Genomic DNA, 15888 nt, shown 5'->3' on the forward strand with positions numbered 1-15888 from the left:
TCTAGACACATGGGCTACAATACGGTTCTGGGACGATTCTTTTAATTATGGAATGATCCGGTTTGGGTATGATACAATACAATCTGATACAATTCTTTGTTTCATGTAGACATTAATTTTCTACTATAAATTAGAATAAGTACATTCTATAAAAGTGACAATGCTTACCTTCAAATAGATATTTCATTAGAACAGGGAAGACCAGAGAATCCTATGTATTTTTCTTACTATTATGTATACCATTATCTTAATCTGCTTATACCTCAGTGTATAAAAAACACACCTGTTGTCGCATCCTGATCTGAGGAACAACTATCCTGTTGTCTGGATCTCCATGAGCAGGGTCTCTCTGAGCTGGATCTGTCTGCATTGGACCTCTCTGAACTGGATGTCCCTGTCTGTCTGTCACACCTATGATTAACAATCAGACAAATGTTTACTACTGATAACAAACTCAAAAGTTTGATTAATTTAACAGTGTGCACTGTGCAGCAACTGTCAGTAGACAGTAAGCCGTGTGCAGTTTGGTTGAATTCAGTACATAATTTCAGTATGACAGTTAACAGTGTGCAGTACTACCAGCAGTAGGCGATTTGAGGGGGGATGCCGTCCACCTTGTTAGCAAAATTACCAAAAAGCATCCCCCTTGTTAACCTGCCATCACTCTCCATCCCCTAGTAGCAGAAAGTGTGTTACAAATCACAAGCGGCCGCAATTGACGGCGCACAGTGGAAGCCGTGCACGGCTGCTTTGCGTTCCGGCTACCTGGTCGATTTTTGACGGAAGCCGCAACAAGCTGCACAGAGCAGATCGCGCCGGCAGGAAATCAGAGACACAGGAACATGGTGGCTTATGTTATGTTGGTATTGTCATTTTTGTGCTGGTTTATAGTTTAACCATTAGTGAGGTAGCTGTTACATTTCCTGACACCAGCTGTTTTATCCCCCGTTGAAGCGCACTCTGCTGGACAAACTATGTCATTACACCAATTTTTCTGCATTATAGTTTTTAAATATAAGGTTTTCATATCGGTGCATATCGGACAATATTTACACCGAGACTGATATATCTGTGATAGGCTAATATTGGCCGATAAAATTGGCCTACCGATGAATCGGTCAGGCTCTACTATTTTGCACAATGTTCATTGTGTGTCCTTCAAGGAATTTAGATGGTAAAAAATTCCAAGGGGTCATGTAACTTAAAATGACCCTGCTTGTAGTGTGTAGTGTTTTACTTTAATACAGTTATAAAAAGACGATTGTGGTAGGGAGAGAAGGAAGATAACTGGATAAAATGGAATGTCCTTTAGGAGGTGTACATAGGTATGTTGGGGCAGGGTGGTGCTCCCATTGAGCCACCCCCCCTGTTAAAAATTAACAAATCACCTACTGACTACTAGCAATCACAGAATACAGCTAATGATAGCAACATGTTCAAAAGCAGACAGGTCGTAAGTCCTTAACAATAAAAAGGGTTCTAGATGCTGGCATTACCTTAGCCCTCACCGAGTTGTGGCTAAATTGTGGCTGGAAAAAGTGTTTAATCTCTGTGTCTTTGCAACAGGTACCGTCTCTACCACTGTACACTGTTCTACAGAGCTTACAAAAGGCCTGCTTTTGGTCCAACTCTCCATCCTTCTTATAAAATCCAAATCTCTTCCAAACTTTTGATTTTAGATTTGACGGTGCATTGTAAATCTTGTCGGCATTGTCGGAGATGTTACTTTTGTCTCCTTGGCAACGCTATGCTAACATTTCTGTGCCGCATCTCCGCTGAACTTTTACAAGAATTTGAAGACACGGTGAGGAAGAAGCAGCATAGCAGCTTCACCCAACTGATTCATAACTTCAAAATTGGGCCACCGACCGGTTGACAGTACATTTAGATCGATCCAGAGGTTCGCATATCGGTGTAGTCGTATCTTTAACTGATTTATTTCGGTTAATTTTTATACCCTTACTGAAGACACACTCATTGTTCAGATTAAAAAACAGATAATTTTATTGATATTTCTTTATTTGCATATATTTGGTATTGAAGTAATCCAAAAGTAACAGAAAGTAGTCAAGTTACATTATCTTCTCATTGTGATACTTGGTTACTGACTACATTTTTAGGATGTAATTAGTAACTGTATCGTAATTACAATTTAAAAGTAACCCTCCCAACCCTGATTATCATCACTGACAACAAGGCCTCTTCCAATATGCGAATCCAGAGTAGCTAATGGAAGACAGCAAACTACACATTACACCATAAGCACAACTCAAAAACATTAACAAAAAAAAATAATGCTTTTTATGCCTCTTTATACTCTTTAGTTCTTTTGTACACATTACTAATCCTACTATCTTTCGTTTATCCCATGCAAGTGGTGTGGCTGTCAAACCTTAGCCAAACTTTAATCATACCTTAGTTACTACAAGTGTATCCAACTGAAAAGTGTGGGCAGGAAACATTTCATAGATACATTTGATATTAATATCAATATTCTGACATTTAGCAGAATTGCTAAAACATTATGGGCCGGATCTATTAAAGGTTTGCGTGTATTAAAACGTGTGCAACTGATTTACTAACAGTGCGCAAAAAGGGTTGCGTCTGTCAAAGGTGCAAAATAGCGCGTCTGCATCCAGTTAGTACGTTTGCAGTAATGAATATGCAATATGGGGCGTTTACACGCAATTGTGTGTGTTCTGGGTGGAGAAAATGTAAATATATTAATTTAGCACACGCAAAGTGATTTATCAAACCTGAAAGCAATTTTGCTAATAGAAACTGCTTCTATATTTAACACGTCTCAAAGGGAGGTGCAAACGGTTTATATGCGTAATTGCGCACACATGGCTGCGGTTATTGTTGCAAGAAGGAGACGCCGAAACAATGGAAGGAGACGCCGAGAACGCATTTTTCACCCTCGTGTGAACATTTTTAGGATGAATGAGGAAACTATCATTAGAACATATCGCCTATCCAGCCTTGCCATTTTGGAGCTGTTGGAGGAACTCAGAGCGGATTGCACCTGCTTCTCAAAGCTGGTCAGAGGCATCTCATCCACGGTGCCCCCGCCTGTTTTATTTGCAGACCTTTTATTATACGCCAATTTTTCTTTTGTTCTTCTTCTGATGTCTTGGTATCTCCTTTTCACTTCATCCACTGTTCGCCTGTTTTTTCCAACAGCATTAACTTTTTCACCGATTTTCTCCCACACGGCGTTCCTTTGCGCGACCGTCAGATTCCTTTGCTGCAGCTCATTGAAATGTTTATTCGCTTCCTCTACCAACACTTCTAATTCCAAAGGGTCGAATTTCACTTTGCGCTTTCGCTCTCTCAAACTCGCCATGCTGAAAACCATGAAACACGCTAAACCCTCATTTAAATAGGCGTGTCTCCAACATGTTTGCACCTGTTGTCATTTACGCAATCACTCTTAGTAAATCGCCCGCAAGCCGCGGTTCAACCCCACACGCAAATTTCTAGATTGCGCACGCAGATTAGTACAAGCAATTTGGGATCTTAGTAGATCCGGCCCATTGTGTTATTGCAAAAACAGTTTAATATGACTATAGTGCAATTCATTGGTGAGGTTACAAAGTCCAGCATACACTGCATGAACTATGAGTAAGGCCTCCTGGGTATGTCTGAGGTTGTTAGTTATAGGAGGTGGTCGGTGTGTTTCTTCCCCTCCACCCGAGCAGTGAAATGCCTGGCTTGTCTGAGGAATGAGAGACCCTGGATCACCAAGGGTCCCAAACAAATGAGATCCCATAAAACCCTTCTACTTATACAGGGACAGGACACAATGCAGTTTCATGGTAATTTCACTCTAATATTTACAGTGCCCACTATGGGTTTCACTGCTCTGTGCTTGAGCAGTCACCTTCATGTGCAGTGTTAGGCGTTTATCATATCAGCAGATGACACAGCTAAACAAGTCAGTACACTTCACTTCCTAACAGCAAACACAAGTGGGAATCTGATGATGAAAATCATTCTGTATGAAAACCCAAATGCAAATTGGGTTAAATGATAATGAAGCTGTTGTTCAAGTGCAATACAAAGTCTTTGCATGAATATGTTTCATCTGCACAATCTTTTTGCTAGGTTAGAAATGACATAAAAGCGCCATTGTGTGATATGCAGGGAATGTTTCTCAGCAAAGCTGATGAAGTTATTTGCTTGAGTTGGAGCACTTCTGTAAGTTGCACCTGGTCCATAAATGACTAGGAATAACTCAGTTGACTTTTAAAATGCCTCCCTCTAGTGGAAAACAGATAGGCTTCCAAAGCACACAGTCAGGACATTTCTGTTCTGTATCTTTCACAAACAGAACAGGAATACATACATTTTAATTGTACAACTTTTACACCCCTGAGTAGAGGAGTGAATAGAAATAGAATAAAATTGTGTGTAGTAATTAACGTGTATATTACAATACATAAACTGTGATTCTCATCAATAGCTCTCAAAGTCCCAAATTTGAACTCCCTCTCAAGTGACTTCACTTCCATGCCAACTCACCCCATGTTTTAAGCTTGGCCCTCTGAGCTAAATTTCAGAATTTAAGTGATTCTTTGTTTGTGAATTCTAAACCTCACAAATCACTTTTTTTTCAATGGATTGGGCTGAAATTTGTCCTGAACATCCAAGAGACCCTAAGGAAACTATGTAATATTAATTAATTTCAAAAGTTGTTGCTGAATGCTAACAGTAATCCAAAAAATAATAGGAAGTCATTTTTCTACCCAAATGAATCATCTGTTATTTTAAAAAAATCTCCACTAGTTTTCACTTTCTTGCAACCAAATTGTGGTTTTCTGTAAATAGATTAATTTAAGAGTATGGTCTAGACCTGCTCAATTTGGAAAAAAAAATAAAAACATAAAAAGCAATAGAGGTAAAATAATTTCAAATTAAAACACCCACATTCACATTGCTCACTGTCTATTCAAAGAGAGATAAAGTGAGTTTCTGCAAGTTGTTCCATTTGTGTAGTGTGCCTTTTTCCCAGTCTCAGTATTGACATATAGATCCTCGAAAAAGAAATAGTTTTAAGATTGAGTGATCTCAATGTGTGATCTTAATTTATAGTTTAATAGACATGAGAGATACTCAGGTAGTTTGCCAATGAGGGATTTATAGATAATCAGAATGCAGTGCTGCTCTCTTCTGACTGTTAAAGACTGCTGTCCAACTTACTCATACAATAAATATTGATGCATTCTGAAACATCCCCAGTTGTAAACCTAAGGGCGGAGTGATAGACTGCATCCAGAGGTTTAAGGGTGGAGGCAGGAGGATGCATTTAGATTACATCACCATTGTCCAAAATGGATAACTGGATTGACTGGACAATGATGTATGCACATATTGTTTCTATAGAAAAAAGCCAGTTTTGCTTTTAAGAACTTGGTCAGTTCATCAACAATGTTTTTTTAAAGCACAGCTTGCCATCCGGCCAAGGTAACTCTTACAATTGGTTTTAGAACAGCATGCATCTTGTTTTCACTGGATTTAAAAGTTATTCAAGATTAAATAAAGTTTGCTGTAGAGTTGTAGCATTTTTTTAAGTTTCGAAGCGCCTGGCCAACAGAGGGCACTATTGTATATAAAATAGTGTTTGAAATCTTTTCACCTAATTCATTTATAAAAAAATTAGAGAAGAGGTCCTTGAACAGATCCCTGGGGATGACCAGCCATAACACTGGACTGATAGCCATCAGCTTGTGTTGTACCACTGAGGTAATTTATGAACCAGTTACAAGCTTTTTCATGAAAAAATTGATTCCAGGCGTTTTAAAAGGATTTGAAGATGGACTATATCAGGAGCTTGATCAGTGAGCTCAGTGAGCTTTGATCAATTGAACTAAGAGCATTAAATTCTAAGTGCTGTATCGTAGACAACTGGTGTTTCAGTTTCTTGAAGACGTTTCACCTCTCATCCAAGAGGCTTCTTCAGTTTTAGCACTTAGAATTACCATGACCTGGATGACTGAGAACCTTCATCAACACGTCGCATTAAAAACTTCAAGATTTGTAAAATGCTTCAGTGAAAAGGTCCGAGTGCCAAGTTTGTTTGCCCTGCAATGTGCATTATGATTAGAGCCAGTCGAAGAAGATCTAGCATTTTAGCATATACAGTAACTGGAGGAAATAAAGTGTTGACTAAATGCATTACATATGTTTTAGCTTAGATAGTGGTAAAGCCTTGAAGATTTTCAGTGGTAAGGATGAAGTAAAACTGGGTTTTAATGATTTAACCGTATTCCAAAACTTAGCTGGGATCCCTTTACTATCAGATATTGCAGTGATGTCGTATGCTGATTTGGCATTCGAGACAGCAGTGAGACATCAATTATGCTGTTGTTGAAATCATTGCAAGTCAACTGGTGATTGAATTTAACGTGCTTTGCACCTGGCAGCATCCCTTTCCTCTAACAGATCAGATATTTCTGAACTGAACCAGGGATTGTTCCTGTTTTTAATTCTGAATTCCTTATGCTGATCTGCAATAGAATTAAAAGTATTCATAAAGAAATTTAGGGCCAAGTTTGGATCAGAAATAGCCATGGTAAAACCAATATCACTATAATACAAATCGGACAAAACTGCTTATACAGAAAACTGTTGAAATTCCTTTTGACAGTGATACGTGGTTTGGATATTTGTAATTTCGTGTCAAGGATGCATCCTGTAGGACAGTGATCACTGAAGTCCAGAGGAAAAACACAGCAGTAATAAGCGCTTTACTAATTGAGATATGAGTATTAATAATACTAAAAGTATAATAATAATAACAATAATAATAATAATCGTAATGATAATGATGATAGTAGAAGTCAAGCAGGACCACAGCAGCAGGGCCAACCACCATCCATGGGAACCTACCAAACGGGAGAGCACAGAGAATCTGGGGAAGAAGCCAAGTCAGTAACATGCATTAATGAGACATGAATGTGTACAGATAGAGAAAGAGAGAGGAGCTCAGTGCATCATGGGAAATCCCCCGATAGTCTAAACCTATTGCAGCATAGCTAAGAGCCTGTGCAGGTCCTAACTGTAGGCTTTATCAAGAAAATTGGTTACAGTTTTCACCAGGTCGATTACTCTCCTCTCCTCCTCTGGAGCAGGGTCGGTGGTCAGAGAGGTGACCTGCTGCAGGTTTACCACCAGGTTGGACTCACTGTCACCTGTTGCAGCTGCAGCCCTGTGCGCTTTTGGAGATGCTGCTTGGCTCTGTGCCCCTCTTTGTTCCGCTCTTGACGTGCCCTCTCCGACCACTACAATTTCCTCATACTGATGGCTAAGGAACAGATGTTCAACACTTCCTTTTCGGGGTCCTTAGTGCTTTGAATTAAGTGGCTTTGTGTTTATTAATTACAATAAGCTTTAGTTTGTGTTTTCCACAGGCCCTCACACAAACAGCTGTTGCATATGTTTTGAGACGTTAAACTGTACGCCTACATATTTTCTAACTATATTTAAAACATTGCGTTAGATGACAAAGATGTTTATTTTTGGGATCCCGAAGAAGGTTTCTGGCTAACCTCTATGCAAACCAGAAGTGAACTTTCATCTAACTTACATGCACTGCTTCAGGCTGGTTGTCGGCGACAGTATCCAACAAAAACTGCCCACACCTAAATTCACTGCAGCAGAAATATTCCATTTCTGTTGGCACTGGAGGGCAATGTTAGCAAACGCACCACCAGTTGCTGTCTTCTTTCGGGAGCTCTCGATAGTCGCTGTTGACCATGTCCTCTCACTCTATTTCAGCTGCAGCTCGGCTTCTCTCTGCTGGATTTCTTCAGCTGTTTACTCTTACTCGAATAAATACCCTGCCTGAGTATCATAATCAGCCAAAATGCTGCAAAAAGTCTCCACCTCTATGACCTCCTCTGCCCTCATGGTAAAATTACGCTTTTGCTGTTGAACACATGGCTAATTTCCATACAAGCATGACAAAAGAAGAGTGCCAGCTGACACGCGCCCCCATGAATGTATTATTTTGATCTACCACGTCCGCTGGATACCCAGAGGTGGAGACTAGAAATCCAAACTGTAATGGCCTGTAGTTCTTCTGTGTGCCAGTGACGTCACTGGTACTCGTAAGAACGCCAGATTTTACGCAGCCCGTAAAAACATTAAAGGGCTCACTAGTGTGTCCCTCAGCGTGAACTAAATTCCAATAGATAGAGATTTGGTTATAAGGTGATAATTAAAGTCACCCGTTGAGGGTTTTGTATGTAAGGAGGAGGATTTTAAATTCAATCCTGGATTTTACAGGAAGCCAGCGTAGAGAGGCAAATATGGGAGACATATATTCTCTAATATGAGTTCTTGTCAGAACATGAGCAGCAGCATTCTGGATCAGTTGGAGAGTCTTTAGAGACTTATCAGGGCAGCCTGATAAAAGGGAATTACAATAATCCAGCCTTGAGGTAACAATAGCATGAACTAATTTCTCTGCATCTTTTTGAGACAGGATGTTCCTGATTTTTGCAATGTTCCAAAGGTGAAAAAAGCAACCCATGACACACAAGGGCAAAACTTTAAAATAAAACAGGAAAACACAGAAACACAAACTGAAACATGACATTTATCTTCACCCTTGCCTGCCGTATCGAGCCATGGAGGTGCAGAAATCCACTGTAATGCACTAGAAATTATTTGTTTGCAAAATGGAAGGGAAATTTACTTTACTTCATGAACATTCAGGGAAGAGGTGGGGAAAAGAAAGAGCACTGCAGGATCACAAAAAGAAACAGAGTACCTGGTGAGTGCTACTTGAGTTGCGACTAATGTTCAAGGTATTCTGGCTGTTTGGGGCAAATAAACCCACTGTCAAACTCATATGAGTAACATGCAGTAAAATGCACTAATCTTTCTGTGTGAAAACCGATAGCTTCTTAGATAAACGCGCCCACTTAGCTGGAAGCTACCAAAGCTACCACTAACTAGGCTCACTTCAGCTCCACCCACTCTTCACCTTATGTCCATTTCTGATTAGCCGTGAATTGGGTCCACTCAACTCAGACTCGTAAAACTAGCAATAGAAATGCAATACGGGCAGCATGATTTGACTTGGTGCAGCCAAAAATTACAGTGGATAAACCTCACTAGTGGATCAGCCAGGGAGCTGGGATTCAAACCAGCGACCTTCCAATTGCTGGATGACCCACTCTACCTCCTGAGCTATGGCCACCCCAAGTACGTCTAACCATTGTTTTTTTAAGATAAGCCTGCATAGTATACCTTTAATAAAAAACAACTCTTTTGGAGGGGTTGGTTTGTTGTAATGTTGTAGTTACTATGGAAATTGAAAAAAAGTCAGTGTTGCCCTTGCTGATTCTAAAACGAAAAGTTTCCATACTCTTAGACAAAAATGCATAATAGCTATAGTATCATTATGGTATTTCCATACACGGAAAGTGAGTAGAATTCAAATTTAAGCTCACTGTAATGAATGTTAGGTGCTGCAATATCAAATTCATAAACTACTCCTGAAATAATTCTAATCCTAATAAATAACTGAATTGAATGAATGCTTCAGATTCCGATGTGAGGAATTAATTCATCTAATTACAATAAATAATGCAGTTGATAATTTGTTCATCTGTATTAACCCTGGTTAAAACCTTGACCATTTGCCACATTTCAAGTGATGAAGTACTCTATAATATACTATCTGTAGGAGACAAAATGTGTATTTAGCCTGTGTTATTGTTATTTGTTTTGGCCGCACACGTCCTTTTGGTTACAGTCACTTTCTGTAATTGGCACCTGTTGGTGGTTACACATTATTTACCTGTTCACTTCACAGCAGGAATGGAACAAAGAGGGTGAATCGGGCTCTGATATTTTCTGTTGACCATCAGGTCCTGCTTTGATTATTATTGCTTATCAGTCTTTTCGTTTAAAATAAACAGTTAAACACATCTGGACATCATGGATTTTTGCCCGGCCAAAAATAAAGTCACACACTAATATTTAATTTGACTGCCTTTAGCTTTGATTACAGCAACCAGCAGCCAATGTCACAACATTTATTTACATCGAGAGTTGCATTCATTTTTTGCCAAGATCTTATATTGATGATGGGAGAGTCAGGCCACTGCATAAAGTCTTCTCCAGCACATCCCAAAGGTTCTCATTGGGGTTAAGGTCTGGACTCCGTGGTGGCCAATCCATGTGTGGAAATGATGTCTCATGCTACCCGAGCCACAATTTGACAATTTGAGCCAGATGAATCGTGTCATTGTCATCTTGCAATATGCCTGTGCCATCAGGGAATAAGAAATCCATTGATGGAAAAACCTGGTCATTCAATATATGAAACTGAAGCAACCTCAGATCATAACACTGTCCCCACAGGCTGGTATGGTAGGTAATAGGCATGATGGGTGCATCACTTCATCCGCCTCTCTTCTAACCCTGATGCACCCATCACTCTGGAACAAGGTAAATCTGGACTCATCAGACCACATGACATTTTCCACTGCTCCAGTCCAATCTTTATGCTCCCTAGCAAATTGAAGACTTTTTTTCCAATTAGCCTCAATGATAAGTGGTTTTCTTAAGGCAAGACAGCAGTTTAGTCCCAATCCCTTGAGTTCTCTTCGTATTCTGCATGTGGAAATGCTCTAACTTTCACTATTAAACATAGTTTTACTGTTGAATTTTTTAAAATTTTATATCACCAAACATTTAAGTGATCTCCAAACACAATCATTAAATTTTTTTCTGACCACATTTCTTCCTCGAAGATGATGGTTCACCACTATTGCTAAAAAAGATGGCACCATGCTAGTGGCAGCCTATCGTAGCAGCTCCCGGTACTTTGTAGTTTTTATTGAGTTTTTATTGTGTTTTTAGCTTGTTTTTCTTCGTAACTGTACACTGCACTGTGGATATATACATTATCCATACATCAAGATGCTTTTTCATTGGTTTGGATACCTTCTTTTAACTTTTTTCATACTTGGGTCTGTCCTGATGACTGGAAGCCATGCCTGCAATACAACCGGCATTGTTTACAACTGCGACCAGCTGATTGCCCTGAGGCCCCCAACCCTCTTAGAGACCCACAATACCGGAGGAGCTAAGGAGGAGATGGCGAGGCTGCAGAGCGGGTGTTAAACGGAGAAGGAAGAGTAGGAAGTTTAAACCCTGTGTAGCCGGAGCACCCTCACTCCTTCTCACAGCAGGGCGCTGTGTCTCTCTGGTGCACTGATTGATGGGCAGGCGCACCTCTATATAGCAGGTAGTTTCACCTGGCGCGCCCTCTCCTTTTGCTGTTCCGCTCGTCCTCGGTGGTGGCTGTGGCCTGGCATGGCGGAGTGGATGTCAGCGTGGTGAAGCTCAGGTGGTGTGGCTCTGCTGGTGTTGGAGCGTCCTTGGCATCTCCGCCACAGACACACGTTCTCTCTTGCAGCGCACAGGTAAGGCGCAGTAACGCGCACCGCTGCTTCTTCTCCCCACTCACGTGCCGAATGTGTAAATGACACAGTTGTCGCCGCTGCAGTGTGGCAGACCGCTGGTGCCATGGGGCTGGGTTGTCCCGCTGGAAGCCCTTCTGGGCATTTGTAGTGATGTCTCTACGTGGTAAGTCGGCGTTGTCCACTCCTCGCTTTCCATTTTGTTCCGCCTCCAGCTGATTGCTATTGTTCTGTGTGTTGCCTTAGAATATTCATTCTGACTCCACGATGCTATGCCGGTGAGGCCCAAAAACATCAACGCCATCACCTCCTGGACCCACTGCTGTTTTGGCTCACTGAAACTGTATTTTGTGGCTCGTCAGCTCTTTGGAGCAACGTCGGAGCAGTCATTTGACCTCAGAGGCTCGCCGCGAGCTGGCATCGGGGCTTTGATTGCTGCCCCTGGGAACTTCGTTTATTAATGAATTGATATAATCAATTAATATTATTTGTGTATCTTGTATGGTGAATGGGACTTCTCTGTATTAATTTAGTTAACTTGGTTTAAAAACCATTTACTTAATTTGGTTTTTGTTCGTTTATTTTCTTATTATTCAATTAATGTATATTGCTGCGTGTGTGTGTGTGTGTTTTAAACTGGCTGTGCTAGAACTGTGAGGCCTGTTTATATTTTCTCTTTTTTCTTTGTGGACAGGTGCTGTGGGCCCCTGACGGTGACCCAATCCCTGGTGGTGGGCCTTTTTCTTCACGAATGCGTGTGTGTGCGGTGTCACGGGTGCTTTTGTTAACTATCTCCTGGGGCGAAACTCCCCAGGTGGCGTTGTTGGTGACACCTTTTTCTACCCTCTACTTGCCACGCCTGCATCCCTGCAGTTATTACAGGAAATGTAAGGTTCCTGGCTAATGTGATGGATGAACTGGAAGCGCTCGCCAGAACGCAGAGGGAGTACAGAGAGTCCAGTATTATGTGTTTCACAGAAACGTGGCTACACGAGCAGATACCGGACACCAACGCCACCATCCCCGGCTTCCACACGGTCCGAGCCGACAGTGACACTACCGCGAGCGGCAAGAAAAAAGGAGGGTGGCTCGCCATGCTCATTAACAACAGGTGGTGTCACCCCGGGCACACTCATGGTCCCACAACCACTCCAGGACACACAGCCCCCACAACCCCACACCATTCCTGGCAGCAGACACCAGCCCCATGTTGGGGTTGATGATGCAATCATCTACCTGCTGCAGGAAGCCTACTCCTCCCTGGATAGACCAAACATCACTGTCCACATCATGTTCTTTGACTTCTCCAGTGCCTTCAGCACCATCCAGTTTCTATATTTGCCCTTGTATTTTGATTGTATTTGTACTTGAATGTACCCGCTGCTATGATAACCTAATTTCCCCCCGGGGATTATTAAAGTTATCTATCTATCTATATCTATCTATCTATCCTTCCATGTTTTAATAATGTGTTGGACAGTTGTTAACCCAATTTTAGTAGTTTCAGCAGTCTCCTTAGTTGTTTTCCTTGCTTGATGCAGACCAATGTTTCAGAAGTCAAATTGACCCTTCTGAAACAGAGTAATGTCTTTTCCACAACCACAGGATATGTCTTTGAACATGGTTGTTAAAGAAAAGAGACGCTACTCACTGCATCAGTTAGGGTTAAATAACTTGTTGTAAAAAAGTGTTGGTGCTCCGGTTTGTCTTCACCATCGAAACATATACACTGTTGCCCATAAAGTTGGAATAAAATATTTTTGACCTCTTCTCATGAAATGATTGTGACAATGTAATGTATTCTTGATAAAGTGTATATCTTCTCAAAACTTTATTGATCAATCTCTTCCAAACATATCACAGTGAAAATTAAACCACAATTAACCTTTGCAAACTGTGTATTCAGGCTTAAACAAAATTGGGGGTATTGAACAATAGGATTAAGGGTTTTGTTTCAATTTTTCAACCTTGGTCAGTTTAACAGGAAACACATTCGAGGGGATTTCATGCATAAGAATGTCCAATATTACTCTTTCAAATGTCACTCAGTCACTAATATCGAGTATGGCCACCCCTGACACGGATCGATGCGTAATGATGTGGTGGCATACTGTCCACAAGCTTGTTGATGTCGTCAGTGCACCCCCTCTGCATCAAGAAATTCTCTCACTGCAGCTGCCCTATGTGCTCTTGCGTTGTCGTCTTGCAGCCTAAAGTTTTTCCCATTTTCCCATTTCTTCCCCTTCTTGTGTGTGGGAGGCAATGGTTCTCCAGGATGTCCTGGTACACGACGGCGTTGACGTTTCCATCCAGCACCACCATTGGTGTTATTCCTCCATAATGAATACCAGCACATACCATCACTGAGCCGCCACCTCCTTGAGTGGTTTCCTGGATGCAGTCATCGCGGAGGTTCTCACCACGTAATCGCCACACCCTTTGTCTTCCATCTATACGGTCAAGATATAGCGGCTCTCATACATAAAGACAACATGTTGCCAGTGCCCAAGCTGTAACCTTCTGTGCTCCCTAGCCCAGCGAAGTCGAGCAACTCTGTGTTGAACAGATAGGTGTGGACACTTGGTCATTCATCTTGCTCGGTAACCATGCTAAAGCAATCTTCGATTTACAGTTTGGCGGGAAACGCTGATTCCATGGTGTCTTCTCCACAAACGACAAAGGCGGCTCGCTGCCATTTTCCGATTTCTACAGCACAGATTATGCAGTTGCCGATCATCTCGTCTGGTAGTTAGTCATGGTCGTCCTGAAGATTTTCGTGGCCTCAAATGACCTTCCTCTCGATGATGTTTGAGGATATTACAGACCGCACTCTGCGATATTCCAAGGAAATCAGCAATGTTGGCTTGTTTGTGTCCGTCCTGTCGGAATGCAAGCACTCTTTGGCGTATTGCCAGTTGGGTCAGTCTAGGGAACTTCTGTGTCAAATTTGGTTGAAAATTATACAGCCAATTCTGAAAACGTGGACTTACTGCATACAGACTTTAAGCAGGAAAAGGACAACACAGCGAATGTTTTGCCTTTTATAGCGCCAAACAATTGTTAAGCATGACTTCGTTTCACCTGGGTAACTGGGACTGAGTATGTAATCATTGCACCTGGTCAAAGGTGATTACTAATGTGTATAAATAGGAATAAAAAGAGGAATGTGTCTGAAAACAAAATGATTCCAACTTTATGGGCAACAGTGTATATATATATATGAGGTTCTCTTGCCAGTTCCCTTGACCAGGTGCTGTACAATGGCTGCCCACTGCTCCTCGGGGTTGAGTTAAATGCAGATACAAGTTTCACCACATTGTACTGAGTATGAGACAAATTAAATTAAAATAAAATTAAATTAAAATAAAATAAATCTTTTTTTGACATCTCAACTTATGTTTAACATAACATCATTCATTGCTTGAATTAATATTGTGGTGATTGGTCAATATCCCCAATCAATTTAATTGTTTTTGTTATTTTTCAACCATACTAAGTATGAACATGTACAGTATGCAAAGTTGCAAACCAAATACACAGGAAATGTTTCATGAAAGTTAAGCAGACACGCTGCAAATTCTGCAACAGTTGTTGCTTTGATGGCTGCACTTCTACGCTATATCAATTACAGTTCTTCAATGTAATTTTAGTGTGTATGCGCCTTAAGTAAAAAGTGTTGCCCCAGTACCCCTACCCCCCGTAGTTCATTAAACAGGGACCTGGCCAGTAAAGTGCATAAAGCTGTGAAGAGCAATGCCCTCAGGTAAAAGGCACAACATATAATTCATTTGTCTATATAAATATACATTTCTTTCAGCAAATGCAATAACAATGTCAGGTGTGCAGTTAGGAGTGGATCTCATCTAGTTTTTTGTAGTCACTGTAAACGGCAAAGATCAAATATCAGTTATTCACGGATGCCTGGAATTTGTCCTGGGCGCGGACTCTGAGTCAGACACTGATAGTGCTCAGCCTCGTTCCTCACAGTCTCCATCAGAATGGTAATTTATTTCTCCCATTTATGCAATTTAGCAATATGTATTACTGACTAGAAACGTTATAGCCTAGCCAAATACAGTTAGGCTATCAATAGGTAATAATAAAGAACTAAACGTATTTTGACACTTTACCAGATAGTTGTCTGTTCACAACAATACTTTATTTTTATAACTTACCTGTCTTCTGATTAATTTGTGGATTGCTGAGTGTCATTACAACACACAGACTGAGTAAGACAATATGTTTCAACTGTTTAGGTCATTTTGTTGTACCATGCTTCATAATTCAGAGTTGACAACTGAAATGGTTAATATTAGTCACAGTGAGATTAAAAATGTGCTTGTTGTGCAGGTGCACATGTGGAGAATGCAGAGCCATGCCCACAGAGGTGGAAAATGTCTGCTGCAAAGAGCTTAATGCTGTATGTAAAGAAAAACTGTTTTTCACA

The sequence above is a fragment of the Pagrus major genome, chromosome 14 (genome assembly GCF_040436345.1).
Source record: "Pagrus major chromosome 14, Pma_NU_1.0".
NCBI lineage: Eukaryota > Metazoa > Chordata > Actinopteri > Spariformes > Sparidae > Pagrus > Pagrus major.